General features: G+C 49.2%; 1 long non-coding RNA gene across 1 annotated transcript in view; it reads left to right on the top strand.

Moving 5' to 3' along the window:
- Positions 1-20,216, top strand: part of LOC121459231 — a 50,594-nt gene extending 30,378 nt beyond the window's left edge. The window contains exons 2-3 of the long non-coding RNA XR_005975945.1: positions 8,923-8,978; positions 20,177-20,216. This is a non-coding gene — a long non-coding RNA (uncharacterized LOC121459231). The remainder of the gene's footprint in view (positions 1-8,922; positions 8,979-20,176) is intronic.
- Positions 20,217-20,705: the final 489 nt, after the last annotated feature.

Here is a 20,705-nt window from a genome sequence, read left to right as displayed (position 1 = left end):
ATCTCTCCAGCCCTCAAGGACTGACCTCTCTCTCTCTCTCTCTCTCTCTCTCTCTCTCTCTCTCTTTCTTAACTTCTGTTAATTCTTTGTGGGTTCTTGCATCCAGATCCCACTTAGCCCCTGTCCCTTCACATCCACCTCTGCCTGTGCATCTTCCCCCAAAACAAAACTAAATTTAAAAGGAAAACAAAACCCAAACAAAACAAAGAACAAAAACAAAAAAGGACTGGTTTCCTTTTATCTTTTTTTGATTTTTTTGAGACAGGGTTTTTCTGTGTAGCAGCCTTAGCTGTTCAGGAACTAGCTCTTGTAGACCAGGCTGGCCTTGAACTCACAGAGATCCGCCTGTCTCTGCCTCCCAAGTCTAGGATTAAAGGCGTGTGCCACCACTGCCAGGATAAGAGGATTGGTTTCTTAAAGGAAAGAGTTCCAGGAATTCAAGGACCGTCGTGGTTGGTGGCACAACAGGAACATATTTCACGCTTTCAAACTCTGAGGTAGCAGAAAGACCAAAGGACCCGGACATATTCACTTCTGCCTCTTCAGAACTGAACCCCAGAGAGGGACAATCACTTGCTCCAGAGCCCCGATTCATTCACTTTCAGTCCAATTCTATTCGGTTTCCTCTGCGACTATCCATGTTTTGTCCAGAAACCTGTCTCCTTGTCTTCCTCCCCTAACCCCCTGTCTGGGAACCATTTTTGGGAAACACCTTCAGCTCCATCTTATGGTGCCAGGAGAACAGAGTTGCAGAACCATTTTGGGGTGCTTGTAGAGGAGGAGGTGTGTTGACTAAGCAGACTGGAGGGAGCCAAAAGTGCAGCCTCCCCATCAGCACGCTCCAGATGTGCACATGATGGAAAAGCCTTCACAGCCAAGTGCCTTCCTTCTAAGAAGAAATCCCACAACTGGGGAACATCTGGATCAGAATGCTGCCATGAAAGCACAACATCAAACAAGGGTTTCCTAGCGACCCTGCCCACAGGCCCTGGTCCAAGAAAAATTGCAGGTCTTCCTGCTTGAAGTTTTTAAGGGTCACAGAACTACTCGTAAGTAAGTTTGGTATCTGACTGATTCACCGGAGACAGATGTCCCCAAATGAGCTTGCTTGGGTTTGATTTCTCCTGGCGGGAGAGGGTGTGTGACCCAGACCGGTCATGCTTAAGGCTCTGGAAGCTTGGGATTTAAAGCTGTGTGGTAAGGGGCTCCAGCAGTTCAGGCGGTACTGGGGAGCCGCAGGACAGGTGGGCCTTTTAAAACGTGCCTACATCAAAGGTTTTCGGAGGCTCCCTTCCCCCGCTCTGGCGCCTCTGGGGGTGGGTGGAGGGAGGAACGTGGTGAGTTCACCACATAGCTGCTTGTAGGGAGGCTGTGTGTCGGAGAACTTGTAGAGAATGTGCAGGGGGAGGGCAGCTTCTCCCCAGAGGGGAGGGAGGGCAAGGGATTTTCTCATTTCCCAAATAGCTTCCCCGGGCCAAAGAAAGTGGGGCCATATGCTGTCTCCCTCCCTGTCTGCGCCTGGAGGAGAGCAGAAGGGGGGGGGGGGTCACATTCTTCCAGTGTGGGGGAATGTGGGCAGTTGCTGCTGGGAGCTGGGGAAGCGTGCACCTTCCACAAAGGCGGGGATCTGGGAGTCAGTTGGCTCTTGTAGGTGCCTGCACCCCAGCATCTTGCAGGCAGAGTGGTGCATCTGACTGGAATCAAATCTGGTTCAGATTAAATCAGTCCACCCGAGCTTGAGTTAACTAATGTGGCTGCTGACTTGGGACTGGGACTGTGGTTTAGGAAGCCGGGGATTTATTTTGGGGGTGGAAAGTAATCTTCAATTGGGCAGAACATGGGGTGCTGTTGATATGTCCCCATCAGCAAGTCAGTTATAAAGATTTTTCCTCCCTCTCAGAGGTGTAGGTGTATTCAAGCACCTTCCACCCCCCACCCCACCCCACCCCACCACCACCACCATCATCACCACCACTACCACCCCCCCATCACCACCACCACCCCCACCTCCACCACCATCACCACCACCACCCCCACCTCCACCACCATCACCACCACCCCCACCATCACCTCCACCCCATCACCCCCACCACCACCCCACCACCATCACCACCCACACCCTCACCATCACCCCCACCACCACCACCACCTCTACCACCATCATCACCATCCCCACCATCACCTCCACCACCACCCCACCACCACCCCAACCTCCACCACCATCATCACCATCCTCACCATCACCCCCACCACCACCACTACTATCACCATCACTACCACCACCACCACCTCCACCATCACCACCACCACCACCTCCACCACCATCACCACCCCACCTCCAAAACTATCATGCCTCATTTGGGGATCTTCTCTTGCCAAATAGGCAATCATGTCTGCCTTTTGTTTCTAGCTCTGGGCAATGCTACCCTGCAGCACTGGACCAAGGTCCCTGTTGTACTGGAGAACAGGGAATGAATGACTGCTTAACAACCTAGGGGCTTGGAGGACTCTCTGCCTTCCAGGCTCCCCCGGTGGCATCCAGCTGGCCTCTCCTGGGGTCTTCTGGCTACTCCTTTAGCTTCTGAGACTCATTCACCAGGTTCCTCCTCACTGGCTGGTTTTATTGTTGTCACTTTAAAATCTCTCTCTTTCCTTTCCCCCTCCTCTCTCTGTTTTCTCTCTTCTCTCTTGGCCACAAGAGGCCAAGTGCTTGTTGGGCCCACACTGTCCAGCTCTGACTGGCCCTGTGTTGAGGGAAGCACTGACAGGTGGACTAGCTTTCAGAATGCTCTATCTTTTGACTATTTCCTGGATTTGTCTCTTGGAGTGGTCCATGCTTTGAAAGAGTAGCGTTGGGCCTCTGTAATGGTTCAGTGGGTGAAGGAACTTGTCACCAAACCTGACACCCTTAGTTCAACCCCTGGGACCCCTATGGCATAAATAGAACTAACTCTGCAAATTGTCCCCTGCCCCCCCCACACATGTGCCATGGCATACCCCCATATGTGCCATGGCATACCCCCATATGTGCCATGGCATACCCCCATATGTGCCATGGCATACCCCCATATGTGCCATGGTACCAATACCCCCACACATGTGCCATGGTACCAATACCCCCACACATGCGCCATGGCACCAATACCCCCATATGTGCCATGGTACCAATACCCCCACACATGTGCCATGGCACCAATACCCCCATATGTGCCATGGTACCAATACCCCCACACATGTGCCATGGCACCAATACCCCCATATGTGCCATGGTACCAATACCCCCATATGTGCCATGGTACCAATACCCCCATATGTGCCATGGTACCAATACCCCCATATGTGCCATGGTACCAATACCTCCACACATGCGCCATGGCACCAATACCCCCATATGTGCCATGGTACCAATACCCCCCACTGCGCCATGGCATACCCCACACACAGAAAAATAAATGTTAATCTTAAAGATGGAGTCCTGTGGAGCTCTGTGACTGAGCTCTTGTGGGGAGTTTGTCTTATCTGGGTGACTTGGAATTCTGTCCCAGTGAGATAAGGATTCACAAGGTCTGGATGATCCTGCAGGCTGGGAGGACCTGTGCTTGAAATCAGAAGACAGTTTGGTGGCTGAGAGGAGGGAAGGAAGGGCAAGGTAGAAAAGAAAAGGGTTGTGCAGGTGGAAAGGCTTGGCAGACAGCAAAGAGGAAGAACAACTTTGCCTGCTGGTGAGGATGCAAGTGCGAGCTGGGCTGGCGTCTGGGTGCCCTGGGCAGCTGCGGGCATTCATCCTGCACTCCTGGCCGACTCACCTCCCCCTCAGCCCTCCAGCCTCACTGTCCAGCTCTCCTCCATCGCCCATCTCCATGCCTCCTCTAACTGCAACATCACTGAACACTGACTATGGTGTTGCCCTGTATCCTAGAAGGCTCCTCCGGGGGCTTCCACTGCCTTTGAAGCGGATGACCTGAAGATTGGTGAGCTGTATGCTGAGCGCAGATTTCTCCACCGCCAATGTGGTGAGGAGGATCTCCACTTTGAGCCCCCTTTTAGGGGTTGAGGTGTTGACACCTCAGTTATCAAAACTCATTTTTTTATCCCAGAGGGTGAGGCTGACAGAATTGCTAAGCAGCTCTGAGTTGCTTAGCTCTAGACACCAGCGCCTGCACTCCCAGAGCACAACTCTAGGTGGCGCCATTCACACAGAATTTCATGTGTAGACCCCTCACCCCCAGTAGGGAAATGTGGGTGGTGGGCCATCTTAATGCCTCTTGGAGAACCAGCAATATTCAAGTGAAACAAAGATGGACAAAATGACAGTTTAAGTTAAGTCCTTGTGAGACATAGGCACTGGAAAATGGAGCTGTACCCTGGAGCGGTGTGCAGTCTAAGATTAGCAGGAAGCAGGAATGACAGAGTACATCTATCAGGAAAGAAAAATGATCTTTACAAAGCCCTAGATAGAAATGTGGTAGTGGTCAAACAGTGGTCAGCACTTGGGAAGCTGAAGTGGTAGGGCCATGAGTTCAAGGTCATCCTAGGCTACAAAAAAAGCCTATTTTAAAGAAACAAATAACAAATCCTGGATGCAGGAAGATAAGTCACAGGTAGTGCTCACTGGGGCCTGGTACTTAGCTGGCGCACATCTAATTGGAGGTAAATAGGAAGCAGAGCCTGCATTCCAGATTTGGGGTCTTGAGGGTTGAGTGACTCGGCCACACGGGTTACACTTGTGTTCGTGAATGGGAAATCGCTGGAATCAGAAATGGAATCTTGGCCCAGATGGGGGTCAGGAATTTATTTCCTTCTTTTTTCTACTTAAGAAAGCTTAGTTCATTGTTTAAGATGAAAAATAACAACCAGATGAAGGGAGGATCGTTGGGAATGATAAGTAACACCCTCCAGATGGGGCCACCGGGCTGGGCTGGATGGGCTGCCTGGAGCACTCACATCACAGCTGCACAGCTTTTTGAGGCCTCTTCTGTGATGTCTTTAGGATCTGTGACTCAATTTTTGGATTGCTATTTGTGTTTTTTGCTTTGTATTAAGTCACTGAAATTTATAGTTTATGCTGATTGATTCAAATATTTTATAAACTGGCTTTAAAGTCAATTAAATATACATATATATTACTGTGTGTGCGAGCTCTCACTTGCTTGACTGTGTGTATATATGCCACATGTGTTCAGGGGTCCATGGAGACCAGAAGAGGGTGTTGGATACCATGGAGCTAGAGTTATAGGCAGTTATGAGTGACCATGTGTGTGTTGGGAACTGAACCCAGGACCTCTACAAAAGCAGCCAGCGTTTGACCACTGAGCCATGCCTTCAGCGCCTAATGCCCTTTCTTCTTTTTCTTTTTCTTTTTTTTTTTTTAATTTTGGAGATAGGGTTTCTCTGTGTAGCTCTGGCTGTACTGGATTTCTCTCTGTAGAACAGGCTGGCTTTCAGCGTGGAGATCCACTTGCCTCGGTTTCTAAGTGCTGGGACTAAAGGTGTACACCATGCCTGGTCTCCTAAAGTCATTTTTTTTCTTTTTTTTTTGCCATTTTTTTCAAATGCATATTTTTATTGATTTTTATTGAGCTCTACATATTTTTCTGCAACCCTCCCTGCCTCTCCCATCCCCTTCAACCCTCTCCCAAAGTCCTCATGCTCCCAATTTACTCAGGAGATCTTGTCTTTCTCTACTTTCTACTTCCCATGTAGATTAGATCTATTAAGTCTCTCTTAGGGTCCTCATTGTTGTCTAGGTTCTCTGGGATTGTGATTTGTGTGCTGCTTTTCTTTGCTTTATGTTTAAAAACCACTTATGAGTGAGTACATGTGATAATTGTCTTTCTGTGTTTGGGTTACCTCACTCAAAATAATGTTTCCTAGCTCCATCCATTTGCCTGCAAAATTCAAGATGTCATTATTATTTTCTGCTGTGTAGTACTCCATTGTGTAAATGTACCACATTTTTCTTATCCATTCTTTGGTTGAGGGGCATTTAGGTTGTTTCCAGGTTCTGGCTATGACAAACAAAGCTGCTATGAACATAGTTGAGCACATGTCCTTGTGGCACGATTGAGCATCCTTTGGATATATACCCAAAAGTGGTATTGCTGGGTCTTGAGGAAGGTTGTTTCCTAATTTTCTGAGAAATCACCATACTGACATCCAAAGGGGTTGTACCAGCTTGTATTCCCACCAGCAACGCAAAAGTGTTCCCTTTTCCCCTCATCCTCTCCAGCATAAGTTGTCATCAGTGTTTTTGATCTTGGCCATTCTTACAGATGTAAAATGGAATCTCAGAGTTGTTTTGATTTGCATTTCTCTGATGACTAAGGATGTTAAACATTTCTTTAAGTGTCTTTCAGCCATTTTAGATTCCTCTGTTGAGAGTTCTCTGTTTAGGTCTGTACTCCATTTTTTTATGGTATTATTTGGTTTTTGGATGACCAATTTCTTGAGTTCTTTGTATATTTTGGAGACCAGACCTCTTTCTGATGTGGGGTTAGTGAAGATCTTTTCCCATTCTGTAGGCTGTCGTTTTGTCTTGTTAACCATGTCCTTTGCTTTATAGAAGCTTTTCAGTTTCAAGAGGTTCCATTTATTAATTGTTTCTCTCAGTGTCTGTGCTGCTGGGGTTATATTTAGGAAGTGGTCTCCTGTGCCAATACATTCAAGTGTACTTCCCACTTTCTCTTCTATAAGGTTCAGTGTGGTTGGTTGGCTTTATGTTAAGGCTAAGGACATTTTTTAAAGATGGGATTGCAGAAATGTTATTATCAACAGAGGTGCATATCCTCCTACCATAATTGCTTTGAAGGCTAGCCCTCAGCTGTCTCACTGCGCTGGCTTAGAGATGCTGATCATGGACAAATATTCTCTATGTTCTGTCGTAACAGAATATACTCTGCCAGCCTCCCTTCCCTCCAACAGGGACAGGGGTGAGTTCTCTCTCTCTCTCTCTCTCTCTCTCTCTCTCTCTTTCTCTCTCTCTCTCTCTCTCTCTCTCTCTCTCTCTCTCTCTCTCTCTCTCTGTGTGTGTCTCTGTCTCTGTCTCTCTCTTAGTTTTTGTTTTTCGAGATGGGGTTTCACTGTGTAGCTCTGGCTATCCTGGAACTCACTTTGTAGACCAGGCTAGCTTCGAACTCACAAAGATCCATTTGCCTCTCCCTCCGGAGTGCTGGGATGAAAGGCATTCTCACAGGCACATTCGTGTTTGCCTTTGCTAAAGGAAGGAGTGAACAGAGCCCCATTGCTGTGCCCACAAGGCAGGCCCAAGGGAAGGTGGGGCATTTACCTGCACTGCAGCCACGTCCAACCGCACCCTCTCTGGACTGGCTCTGTCCACTCTCCAGAGGACTTGCTTGGTTGGAAAGGTGTTGCCTGGTTCTAGTTCAGGGCTCAGATTCCTTTCTTGTCTGAGATGTGTTTACTGTTTGCGTCTGAGTGCTTTGCCTGCATATGTGCCTGTGCACCATGTATGTATGTGCCTGGTGCACGTGCACCATGTATGTATGTGCCTGGTGCACGTGCACCATGTATGTATGTGCCTGGTGCACGTGCACCATGTATGTATGTGCCTGGTGCACGTGCACCGTGTATGTATGTGCCTGGTGCACGTGCACCGTGTATGTATGTGCCTGGTGCACGTGCACCGTGTATGTATGTGCCTGGTGCACGTGCACCGTGTATGTATGTGCCTGGTGCACGTGCACCGTGTATGTATGTGCCTGGTGCACGTGCACCGTGTATGTATGTGCCTGGTGCACGTGCACCGTGTATGTATGTGCCTGGTGCCTGTGCACCATGTATGTGCCTGGTGCCTGTGCACCATGTATGTATGTGCCTGATGCCTGTGCACCGTGTATGTGCCTGGTGCCTGTGCACCATGTACGTGCCTGGCGTCCAAGGAGGTCAGAAGAGGGTGTCAGATGATGGGAAGACTGGAGTTCTGGAGGATTCTGAACTACACTGTGGTGCTAGGAACCAAACCAGAGTCCTCTGTGAGAACAGAATGCTCTTAACCGCTGAGCCATCTCTCTAGACCTAAGAGTCTTTTCTTTAAACTTATTTATTAGCACACACCTTTAATCTTCAGCACTCTGGAGGTAGAAGCAGGCTAATCTCTGTTGAATTCTCAGCCATCCTGATTTACAAACAATTTTTGGGCCAATCAGGGCCCTGTCTCAAAAAGAACAATAAAATTATGAACGGTGCTAAAGATCAAACCAGACCTTCGCACATGCTAGCCAAGAACTTTGTCCTTGGGTTAAGTTACTTCCTCAGCCCCAGATTAATTCCTTATTTGTCTACATACGATTTACATACAAAAATCAGCTCTAAGGTTTAAAAGAGGGAATCTGTTATTTCATAAATTATGTAAAGTGCACTTTTCACAACAGTAGACAGGAGCTAGCCACAGTGGTGCACACCTATAATCTTGGCTTTTGGGAGAATGAGGCAGAGGATCCAAAGCTTGAAGCCGGCCTGGGTCTCTGTCAAGCAATAAACAAAAAGAGGGGGCAGGGGAGTCTTAACAAACCTAAATGAAGAGCTATAGTTGTGGAAACTTCTAGAGCTTGCCTGTCTCAAAGAAAGTGCAGAAAGAATACAGGTCAGGGAGACAGAGGCAAGTAGGAACTCTTGTCTGCTTTGGGCAGTGGGTGCTGTCCTTTTGAGAAGAGCTCGTGTAGGGCTTGAGTCTCAGGCGGATTAGGTGGGTTACCAGGCTGAGGCCAGGAAAGGGTGACCTCCAAGAGGCCCCACAAGGCAGAAAGTTCAATGAGGCTTTGCGGGTTGTCTGAGCTGCAATCCCAGGATTGTAGGCTGAAGGGACCTAATCCCTAGCCTTTACAGCCCTGAAACTGGCAAGGGACTTCCTTGTGAATTCTGATTAGATGATTAATTTTTTTATTGAGTTTTTTTGATTTCCAGAGCTGGTTCCACTCCCAACTAGCTGCCCACCTGCCTCCCAGCGGTGAAGGACAGAGGTGAGGAGCATCCCACCCCTGCCCTGGTTCAGGAAGCAGAGAGCAGGGAAGGTGGGAATCCCTCCACCACCTCCACAGCGGTGTCACTCCAGAGGCAAGAGGCAAAGGCACTGAAGTCACAGGAGGGCCTGTACAAAGGAATCCTCCACATTGCCTGGCTTTTCTGGGCTAATGAGTAACACAGGGTAGGGAACATACCTCCAAACCTTTCTACGGTAAATCCTGGCTGTTCTTGAAACTGTTTACCCTCCTCCCAGGGATTAGGAACCTGTTTGAGTTAAAAGGGCAGAGAGAGGCCAGGGCTTGGTTCTGTCCCCCACCTGCTCTCAAGGGCTAAGGCCTGAGTGCTGAACCAGCAGGAAAAAAGAGTGAGGGAACCCTGTTTGCAATCTGTCTCTCCTATTGATCTCCTGCCTTGCAGCTGCTTGGCCACTTTTGAGTCTTGATCCTCTCCACCAAGTTTCTCTTCTCACCATAGCCCTGGTCAAATATCAGCGGCGTGGGGAGGTGGGATGCCATGTTGCCGTGCTGTGGATGGGGCTCCTGTCTGTTAGATGTGCCCTTCTGATGGGAGCCCCCACCCCAGATCCCTGACCAACCCTAACTTCACCCTGAAGGAAAGAGGAATCCGGACTCTTTTAGCCGCAGAAACAGCTCTGTTTGAGTTTTATAAAAATTCAGGTTTAGTATTTCATTAGAGCAATGTGATCTTAAAACAGAATGGAGCAAAGGCGCTGTTCCCTCGGGTGTCCTGTTGGTGAGGACATTGTCATTTGTTGTTGAAGCACAGAGCTCTTTTCCAGCAGTGTGTGCCCACACATGTGCAAACGCGCATATGTGCAGGTATATTCACCGCCAGGCAGGACCTGGCAGCATGCCTACAGAGGTATGTGTCACCCACACAAACATACAATCTGGCAGAGTCATAATCGCATTGGGCGAGACCCACAAGCATCTGCAGACAGCCCCTCGATGGTCCAGAGAGCCTGGGGTGACTCTGGTGTGAGGGAACTTCAGCAACAGTGAACACAATGACCCCCCTCGAGTCCCTCTAGGGCTTGGAGAACACAGTTTTCCTTGGGGAGCAGGACTGGAAGGAACAGCATATTTCCTACCAGAGCCTCCAGAAGCACAGCAGGCAGCCTCGGGGCGTTGGTTTTACAGTGTACGTTGTCTCCTGCTGAGGTTCAAGGTGCTTCGGTGCAGACAGTAAAGGAGCACAGTCCTGCTTTAAGGATGAGAGAGGCACAGCTGATGGCCTGCCCACCATCCCGTACACTGTATAGAAGCCTAGCACAGGAAGGTTGTGTGACGTTGGGCTATCTTGTAGCCCTAAGCTAAAGAAGGAACAGATGACTAATGTGGTGGGGGCCCACATGTGAGGACCCTGGGATCCCAAGGAGTGGGGACAAAGGGTCAGGAGAGTGGGTGTCTGTCTGTCTGGAAGGGGAGGGAAGAGAAAGGGAATGGTGAAAAGAAAAGAAGAAATTCAAACAAAGGCCTGAGCCTGCTCAAGACTACCAGATTCATACAAAGGGCAGGAGAGGTAGTGGGGGGCTGGGAAGGGCTGGCTGGCAGGGAGGCCCAAGGGAGAGCCCCAGGGAGGCAGTGTCCTCTTCAGGAAAGGTGGGCAGGAAGGCAGGGAGGAGAGGAGCCCTGCCCACTGGCAACACAGACCTGCTTCCCCTTCTCCTCGTACCAAGCCAGCATTGTGGCCCCTGTCAGCCTCCCTGAGCCCAGGGCTGAGATTGACGGGACTGCAGCTTCTCTGGGTCCTGGGTGGATTTGAATAATTAAGTCATCTGGATTCTTATGATTTACCATTTTCAATGATAAATAGACAGCGTCCAAGCCAGCCAGTTGGCAAAACTCTGGCTGTTAGTTATAATTTGTCAAGCTGCCAGCAGATTCATGTTTTATGCTAATGGAGGAAGACTCATTGACTAGGGGCGGCTGCGACCCGGTCAGCTCTTTCCTTAGGCACCCATGAGGTCGAGAGGTCGGCAAAGAAGGGCTGAGGCTGATATGGATTTTATGTAAGGGTCGGTGTAATTTTGTAATAATTCAGTGGCACACACACGCTGGCACATAGAGGGTCACATATGCAGATGTATGTTCAGGACCCCACACCCATATCCCTTCCACACATGGGCAGTTGCACCCACACAGGTCTCTGCACCTGGGGTACCTCGGACTGGACTGGGTATTTCTCCAGCGCTACAACCCGCTTGCGCATGCGCACTCTTGCCACCACCTTATACCAAGATAAACTTCCAGACATGTTTAGCAGCTTGGAGAAAGCGTATCACCCCTACATCAGACACCCACACCACACTGTGACACAGCGTACACCACAAAGATGCGCGGCACCCAGGACCCCTTTTCCGTCCATCCCACACCCCCCTTCATTTCACTGACGAAAGCACCAAATCCGGTGCATTTTCCCAGGGTGGGAAGGGCTTAGCGCCATCCGCTTTTCATCTGGCTGGGGCCACAGAAATAGAGCTGAGAAGACAGAGGCCCTGAGACTTGACATCTTCAAGGCTGGATGAAAACCAACTGAACTGAGTCAAATTTCCTTTTTTCCTTTTGTTTATTTGTCTATCTGTCCACAGCACACTGAGGTAGAGGTGATGCTTTGCCCGAGATGAGTACAAAAGAAAGCATTAAGCATGACAGCTAAAGCACTGGATGCAAAATGGACAAAACTGTTCATTTCCCTCCTCGTTCTCCACCTTAGCAAATGTGCACACCATTGCCGAGAACAGGCATGGGTCTGGGCAAAGACCGCTTGTTCCCGGTGTGGAAATCCTGGCCTTGGTGTTAGGAAATGCTAATTCTAGACCAATTAAAACAGTCTTCGCTCTCTTCTGACCCAGGTGCCCTCACAACAGATCAGTGTGCGCAGGGAGAACGGAGAAGAAAGCGGCTGCCCTTCTTAGAAGAGAATTTGAATTTTCTTAGATTATTGGCAGGGCTGGAAGCTGCAACCCCCCCCCCCCCAGCTTTGAGGTTGACAGGAGCACAGGGAAAGCGATTGGAGGATGGGGTTAAACATTCACCATCCTGTCTGCAAACCTGGGGGGGGGGCAATGAAAACCATACAAAACTGAGAACAGCAAGGAGCTCAGAGGAGGAGCTGTTTGCCAGCAAGCTTTGTTCCCCATGTCTGCTCCATAGGCCGAGATCCGGGCTCCTCTGAAGTTCATTGGGTTCTCTCCTTTTCAGAGCCAGGAGAGAGTAGAGAAATGGGTGTGGGTAGATAGTCCAGTCCTTTCCACAATCACCTGGATTGGGCCACTTTTCTTTCCTCTGCAGATGTGGATTCTGGCAGGGCAGGGGTGCTGGCGGATAGGGGCAATCCATGTTCTGGTTTTCAGGAGCCAGAATCTGACAGCCTCTTCACCCAAGGGAAATAAGACCCCTAAATGCACCAAGAATAGGGAAACATGATTTCTGTTTTGGAGATTTTGAGATTTTAATATGTGTCACTGACCTTCACCCCAAGAGCACTAGCACCTGTGTTCTAAGAACAGGGATGGGATAGAAATGGAAATGAAGGGGCCCAGCGGTGTTGGCCTTTAATCCCAGCACTCGGGAGGCAGAGGCAGGCAGATCTCTGTGAGTTCGAGGCCAGCCTGGTCTACAAGAGCTAGTTCCAGGACAGGATCCAAAGCTACAGAAAAAACCTGTCTCAAAAACAAACAAACAAACAAACAAACAAAAAACAAAAAACAAATGGAAATGAAGAATTGTCTACAGTGAGTCTAGGGGATGTGAAGGTCAAAATCACAGCTGATACAGAGAGCAAACTGGTATCCTGCCCCTGGTTAGCAAAGCTCAGCTTCTTCTTTGAATCCCTGTATTTGAATCCTCATTATGAACTCCAGAGGCAGAGTGTGTGCCAGCCAGCCTCAGGGTCTCAGAGCAGAGGCTGCTGGGATACAAGGAGCAAGAGTCCTGGCTTGGTCTAGACAAAAGGGGAAAGAGCACCAGAAAGAAACAAAGGGTGGGGGAGAGAAAGAGAGGGAAGGAGAGGAGAGGGTAGGGGAGGATGAGAGGGAAGGAGTGCTGGACAGAGGCAGGTACCAGCAAGGTGGCACTAGCTTTGCCTCGCTAGCTGTTGGACTGGGTTCCCAGTCTACACTCAGGGTTGCATGGCTCTTGGAAGATCTGACCCAAAGACCTATCCCATTCCGTTTTGGAGAAACAAAGGGGATTTATTTATTTATTTATTTATTTATTTACTCTAGTGCTAAAGTCAGACCCAGGACCTCACAAATGCTAGGGAAATGTTCCATTCATACATGCCCAGACACACAGATGGACCTGAGTCATGTACACACACACACACACACACACACACACACACAGAAGCTGGAGTCATGGCATGGGCGAACGTATAGTTTCAGTAGGAGAACACTTGCCTAGCATAGATGAGGTGCTGGATTTGATTCCCAGTACTAAAACTTGAATCTAACTGGACAGTTTCTACCAGTACACCAGGGTCAGGGCATAGGAGATGCAGGACAGGCCCAACAGGCAACATATACTCAAATATACCAAGTGGATCCCTCTACAGGCAGAGTCTAAAATCATTTTAACAACTCATCTCTTGTATGGGTTCTGTAAATTACCCTATGCACTTGAGACTTGCTTGTCATAGAGACTGTCCTTATTCTCTTCCTCACACAGAATTCCTTCTTTGATTTTCCAGGATTTACAAACCTCAGACCAAATTCTTCTCAAATGAATCTCACCTGTCCTAGCATGAGGGTACCTCTTAACCTTGTAGAGTTTTTTGTTTTGTTTTGTTTTTTGATACTTGATGGGGAGGGGGTAGCAAAGGGTATCCTTTTGCTAAGGATAGAAGGTTTTTTTTTTCTTCAAACAGTGTACAGTGGCTTATGCTAATTTCAGCACTCAAAAGGCTGAGGCAGGAGGACTGCTGTGAGTGCAAGACCACCCTGTGCTACATAGGAAGTACCAGGACAGCCTAGGATTTAGAATGCATCCTTGTCTTAGAAAAACATCAACAAAATCATGATTTTTTTTCTTCTTACCAATGAAGAAAACAAAGACCCTCTCTCCTCTCCCTTTTCTCCTGTCCATATTTAGGAAGCCAAAATTGTTGCATAACCTGCAGTGTGGAGAGCTTTGTTGACAGGTGATCGAACTACAGGGCCACGGAGATTAAGCACCCAGAACCCAGAGCAGAGTGGCCTGGTTTCCAGACCCCTTACTTAGCAGCAGGGTCAACACAGAGTACTGCTGGTCTCCTGGCTGGCTTTAGCCTAACCTCACTTGTGCAAGACATTACCTGGGCTGGGTGAGACCAGTGAGAAACATTGGGGATGAATTCTCTCTCTCTCTTCTCACCCTCTCTCCTTTCTGTTTTACCCCTTATCTTAAAACAAAACAAACACAAACCCAAATGAACCACAGCCTCTGGTTCTGCCCTCTATCAGTGCTCCCTCCTTCCTGGCCTCCCAGAGTCCCTTCCTCTGACTGGGTGCCTGCAGGCATCTTTCCTGCCCTTCAGTCTCTTCCCTTTGTTGTTCTGCATTTTCCTGGCACTTCTTGCTGTCTTCCTTTGTTTCTACGTCTTCCCTCTGCAGTGTGCAGATGGCATTAGTGGGCCTTTCCCAGAGGAAGGTCTGTCTGGCATCCTTCACACTGTTCTTTTTCAACTCCCCTCCGTTTGGGACCCTGGGTGTCCCTTTACTTAACATGTCAGAGTAGGTGGGGTCCGCCGGTCCCCAATACAGGCTGAGGAAAGCTGTCCCAAGCTGGAGTCACCCCGTCAATCCTAAGAAGAAAGAGGATGAGGGAAATGCGAAAAGAAAAGGATAGTGAGCCCACAGATGGGGGGGGGGTGCTGAGGAGGAGGAGCAAAAAGGAGCAGATTAATTGAAAGGGGAGGGGGAAGCCTATGACCCTGTGCTTCTCTCTGAAAAGCTTTGTTTTTTTTTCAGAGTGCTAGGATTACAGGCACGGACCAACACATTGCACTTCTGTTTGAGCACCGCTGCTTTGGTGCCTGTCTCTTTAGGGTTCCTATCAAAGGTCCAGATTTGGCGTGACAAACTTATTCTAGGGAGTGTGGCTGTGTCATCTGGGACAACCCAGTTCCCCGGGACTTTGGGCAGCTGCTGGTGCTTGGCAAGAAATTCTCTAGAGTATTGAAAACAAAACTCCCCCTCCTCCACATATGCTCCAGGCTAAATGGGGCCTAGCGGCAGCCACATCAAAAACTCAAAAGTGGCTCAAAGTGGGACCCAGCACTCATTCAAAAAACGATCCAAATGCAATTTTTGTTTTTGTTTTACATTTGCCTTCAGTTTGGTTCCTCCAACTTCCGGTTCCCAGAAGGGCCTGACCTCAAACACCTCTGTCAGGTGGGCACCAGTCAGGCACCTGCTGTGGCCTGCAGTCTGCTCCTGCTTCCCTTCCCACCCTCTCCAACTTCCTCCCTGAGCCCGACCTCTGCTTTTAATTCCTTTTGTGAACCTCTCTTTGAAAACCTCCTTATCGTTTCCCCTAGGTATCTTCCTTGAGGAGGGGCAGTTAGCCCCAAAGCAGTGTGTGTGTGTGTGGGGGGGGGGGACTTTTTTCCTTGGCCTCCCTGGGGCCCTGGAGAAGGTGGGAGGGTTGTGGTTTGCGTGGGAGTGGGAAGAGTTGCAAACTCCCTTGAGAGCATTTTAGAGTAGTAGAGGTGTGGGAGTACCTTTACTACTCCTGACTTAAAATCAGCAGCAGATCCTGGGAAGGCTGTGCCGTACACCAGCATCCCAGCACAGCCACTTTTAAGAGTCTCTGGCTCCCCTCCCTCCCTGTGCACCTGTTCCTGGGATCTGCAAGGGTCCCTACGGTCTCATTGAGGTGAGCATTTGGCTTTTTCAGGTGTACTTAGTCTAGTCCCCGGAGCCAGCAACACTTCCTTGCTTCTGGAGGGGGGTGGACTTCTTTCACCTACAATCTCAAACCCCAACTCTCCTTCCCTTGGGGAAAAACAAAAACAAACCAAAAAAAAAAAAACTTTTTTGAAGTTCCTCCAAGTTGCATTTGGGAAAAAGAATGGCCTGCGGACGCTGGGTCTCTCTGTCCCTAATTTTTCCTTTCTTTCCTAATCTCAGAAGTCTCCCTACCCCTCCCACCCCCACCACCTGCCACCCTAGCACCCAAACTCAGGAGGGAAAAGATGCCCTAAGCCCAAGACTGGTAACTGCCCACCCCCAGCCCAGGTCCCTTGGAGGGCAAAGGCGGGCAGGTCGGAGTTGTCAGCGTCAGAGAAGAAAGCGAAGCAAGAGGGATGGAGAAAGAGGAGAGAGAAAGAGGAGCCGCAGATTTCCAGACTAAAGCTTCGCGCTCCCGTCCCGCTCACCTGCTTCAGACAGGGTCCTCAAGATTTCCGTCCACTCAAAAGTTTGTCCCTTTCTCAGAGAAGTTCCAAGAGAGCCGCACATTTGACCCTGGGGGCGGGGTTGAGATGCCCGAGAGGGCCCTGGCGCCTGATCTAAAGCGGCTGGGGGAAGCGGGCGCCTGTGACCGTCCCCAAAGTAAAAAGGAAGAGGCGATTGCCGAGCATCCGAGAGCGCCTTGTCTTTTAGCCCAGGGACAGCTCTGGGCCCACAGGGTGCTAACGCAGGGGTGGTGAACATGGTGCAGCTGAAAGGAGGGACAGAGCGCTGGACGCTGGCGATGTCCGTCGTGTCCTCCAGTTTCTGCCCCCCACGGTGTGTTCCAACCCACAACGTTCTCTCCACCCTTTCTGGGGCAGCGCTCAGGACCCCCACTTGTCGGAAAGGGAGGATGAGGGTCCCCTTAGCCCCACCCCACCCCTGTGCTACTGCCCCCCCTTCCCCAGAGCCGGGGGACAGACTGAGAATTGCAACTAGAAATTCGATCTATTGGTACAAGACACCACGTGCTCTTGGGCTGGCCAATGACCAGGCCGCCCGGGATGAGCTAATAATGGAAGCAATTTGTAACTTTCAGTAGCTCTCTAGGCTTAGGTACCAGTGGGAGGGAGGCTGGTGGAGGGGCAGACAGCACCCCCAGTTTTTCAGCCCAGCCTGTTTGTCTAGGGTCATTCGGAACCCCGGCCCTTCTTTTCCGTAACAAGCAATCTCGAGCAGGGTTCTTCACCCACTCCTGACCCACAGCGCAGCCAGGTAAGCTAGTCTCTACCCCCTCAACACCCAGTTCTTCAGGCACCTGCAGACTAACCTCCTTTCTAGCCCCAGCAGACAACTGAAATCCAATTTTGTTTTTCTCTTAGTTGAAAGAAAACTAATCCTCTTGTTTTCTTTAGTGTACTCCTATGGGGGGGGGTGATATTAAGATCTGTGGACTTTCTGGGGGGGGGGACGATGGCGACGCTAGGGAACTCCACTCCAGGCGAGCTTATGTTTCCCTGGGGACGAAGTCCATCTTTGTACACTAACTCTTCAGCGGTATCAAGTTCACTTCCCTTCTCCAGCCATCCTGCAGGTCAGCATTTACAAATAATTGCTTCCCACATCTTACATTTTCGTCTCTCTTTTCCCCTACTAGCTTTTATATTGTTCAGAATATCCAGGCTTTTTTTATAATTCCAGGTGGACTGGCATTTAGTTTTGTCCTGGTACCTTTTCTTGTTTGGAAACGACTTTATTGTTTGGGACACCCTATAGTGTGTGAACAAGCTCTCCTTTGATCAGTTCCAATCCCCCTGTGGGAAGAACAATATAGAATACTTAACACATTCTTTCCCCTTTTATTTTGCCTTGATTCTTATGTATTCACTTCAGTTTAAGAAACTTGACCTCTCTGGGTGGTGGTAGCAGTAGCAGTGGTGGCACACACCTTTAACCCCAGCAGAGGCAGAGGCAGGCGGATCTCTGTGAGTTCAAGGCCAGCCTGGTCTACGAGAGCTAGTTCCAGGACAGACTCCAAAGCTACAGAGAAACTCTGTCTCGAAAAACCACAAAGAAAGAAAGAAAGAAAGAAAGAAAGAAAGAAACCTGGCCTCTATCTGCTCCTTTGTATACTAAGCTGGTTTTGTTTTTATTTTCTAAGCTTCACCATCTTGCCCATGTCTCCCTTTGCCCCAGCCCCCTTTCCACACTAGCCTCCTCCACCTTCCAGAACTCTCAGCATTTAAATCGCCCTTCCCCAGCCCTCAGAGGAATGCCCGGGAAGAAGAAGCAATTGTCCTATTTCTGCACTCCTCCACCTGGGGCACCTCCTCTGCTTCCAAAGTCAGTGGAGGTAGGAAGATCAGATGACCCCGACTTTTCATTGCCACTTGTCTATTCTGGGCAACTCTTAGGTACAGGAGTTGAGTTTTTAATTCTTGCTTTTCCCCTTAAGTTTTAGAAACATGCAAGCCAGTTCCATTTCAGCCTGCTGGGCTTTTACCTCCTGGGGGGGCCCAGAAGAGGAACATGATGTTTCTTCTCACTTTACTATTGGTCAAGCCGGGGTCTACAGGGGTGGCAATACCCCTTTGGTTTGTTTGTTTTTGAGACAGGGTCTTACTATGTAGCTCTGTCTAGCCTAGCACTCACTATGTAGACCAGGTTGGCCTTGAACTCAGAGAGATCCTTCTGCCTCTATCTTCCAAGTGCTGGGATTAAAGGCGTGCACTGTGACTCCTGGCTAATCCTTCCTTTTTAAAATTGTTTCTAAGAAGGTAAATGACTGGAATGTGTGTCTAGAGTTTCAGTCTATTCAGAATTACTGAATCTACAAAAATAAAACTGTAAGAGTAGCTCACTCTAGAAAGATGGCCTTGGGGTGACTGTATCTGTTCCTCTCTCTGGGCAGAGGAAGAGCTGCTTCCCTCTGGTCCCAGCCCCATTGTCACATTGACATTCTGGGCACATATGGCCCAGCCCCCATCCGCTTCTCCAAGTATGAATCTAAATTACTATTAATAAGGGGCCGCTCCAAGCTAATTGGCATTAAAAGAATTCATTTCAATTTGTTAATATTAAATGAACACTCTGCACTTTAGCTCCCTCCCTCACCCAGGATTCCCAGATGAGTGATGGGAAACAGGGCGGGGGAGCAGGCAGGATTTTATGTCTGGCTGTCTAGCTTGGCCACTGCTGAGCCTTCCCTGGGGATGTGAGACGAGGGGGGTGTTCCGAGTGCCCCCCTTTATCATTCTGTAAAGCAGAGCTGTGGGAGAGTGCTGGTAGATGGGGGCAGTGTGGTGGAGAACAGGGGCTAGGAAAACGGGAAGGTGGCAATGAGAGGAACAGAAACTTGGAAACCAGGAATGGGATAGGTTTATGAAGAACAGCCCAAGCAGCTGGAAACCCAACCCCAGAATTTAGGGCGTGCAGCTGGGGTCCTGCAGCTGCTAGCATGTGACCTTAGATTTTTCTATCACTTCCATTTCTTGGTCTGTGAAGCATGGATTATATAATGAAGGACCTGTCTTAGGGTTGTCTGGGATTCCAAGCAGCACACATGATGTGTCTGCATCATGCTCCATATGTGGTTACCACTACGATGTGCTGGCTCTTTTCTGATACAGTAGTTAGGAGCCCTGGGGTCAGCTGCTGCATTGGTTCTCAGTCCTGCCTTGAACCAGTTGTATGCTCTTCAGGGCATCACTAAAGCTCTCCGTGGTTCTGGAGTTAATAGCACCTGAGCTTAGCCAAGAAAGAAAGAAGGGGATGTCAGGGCAAGGTGCCCAGAACAGCAAGTCCCACGCTGCATGAGAGTTAGCTGCTGTGGACACAGTTGCCCTTTGGGTGAGCAATCAGAAAGTTGAGAGCCTGTGAGCACATCACCCAAGACCATCCTTAGCACCGGGAGGTATGGGGGAACCTCTGTCTGGCTCTCGGGTCGATGATGCCCTCCCAGTGTCTATCCTTTGAAAGAGGAACCCCTTCTCTTTCCCTTGAGCTGCTATTGATGGAGAATTTGCCTGCTTGATCCCGTACCTCTCTATAAAGACAAGGTAGCCAGGCGGTGGTGGAGGCAGAGGCTGGTGGATCTCTGTGAGTTCAAGGCCAGCCTGGTCTACAAGAGCTAGTTCCAGGACAGGAACCAAAAGCTACAGAGAAACCCTGTCTCAAAAAAATCCAAAAAAAAAAAAAACCAACAAAAAAAACCAAAAAAACAAGGTAGTCTCCAGAGAGTGGCCTGGGGAGGTGCATATGATAGAGAGAGATCAACCCTAAATACCCTCTATGTTTTAGATCTCATTCAGCAGGAGATAAAACAAGATCCAAGGAGAAGAGGACCTGACAGAGTCAAAGTGAGAAAGTATCCAAGGCTGGAGAGATGATGCAGTGGTTAAGGGGACTGACTGCTCTTCCAGAGAATCTAGATTCAATTCCCAGCAACCGCATGGTAGCTCAAAACTATCTGTAATTCCAGTTCCAGGGGCCTCGGTAACCATGGCAAAAAAACAATGCACACAAAATAAAAATAAATAATTTTTTAAAAAAGAAAAGAATACAAAATGGTTTGCATGCTTAAATTATAGTGGAGCCCTGAGACTTCTTTTGCTTTGAGACAGGGTCTCATGAAGCCCATACCAATCTGGAAATTGCTATGTAGCCTTCTGGTTCTCCTGACTCTACCTTTCATGTGCTGGGCTTACAGGCAGGTAGGAGCCATCACATCTGGTCTGTAGAAACACATCTCCTCCCACCCCTGTACTCTCTCTTCTCTTCTGCTGCTCCTGTCCCCAGAGGATGGTCTCCTTCCTCCCCTCCCTGCCTT

Source organism: Microtus oregoni, unplaced genomic scaffold (genome assembly GCF_018167655.1).
Source record: "Microtus oregoni isolate MIOR12 unplaced genomic scaffold, Mior012 000019F_ref0000042, whole genome shotgun sequence".
In the NCBI taxonomy this organism is placed as follows: Eukaryota; Metazoa; Chordata; class Mammalia; order Rodentia; family Cricetidae; genus Microtus; species Microtus oregoni.
This window is presented reverse-complemented; position numbering and strand designations above follow the sequence as displayed.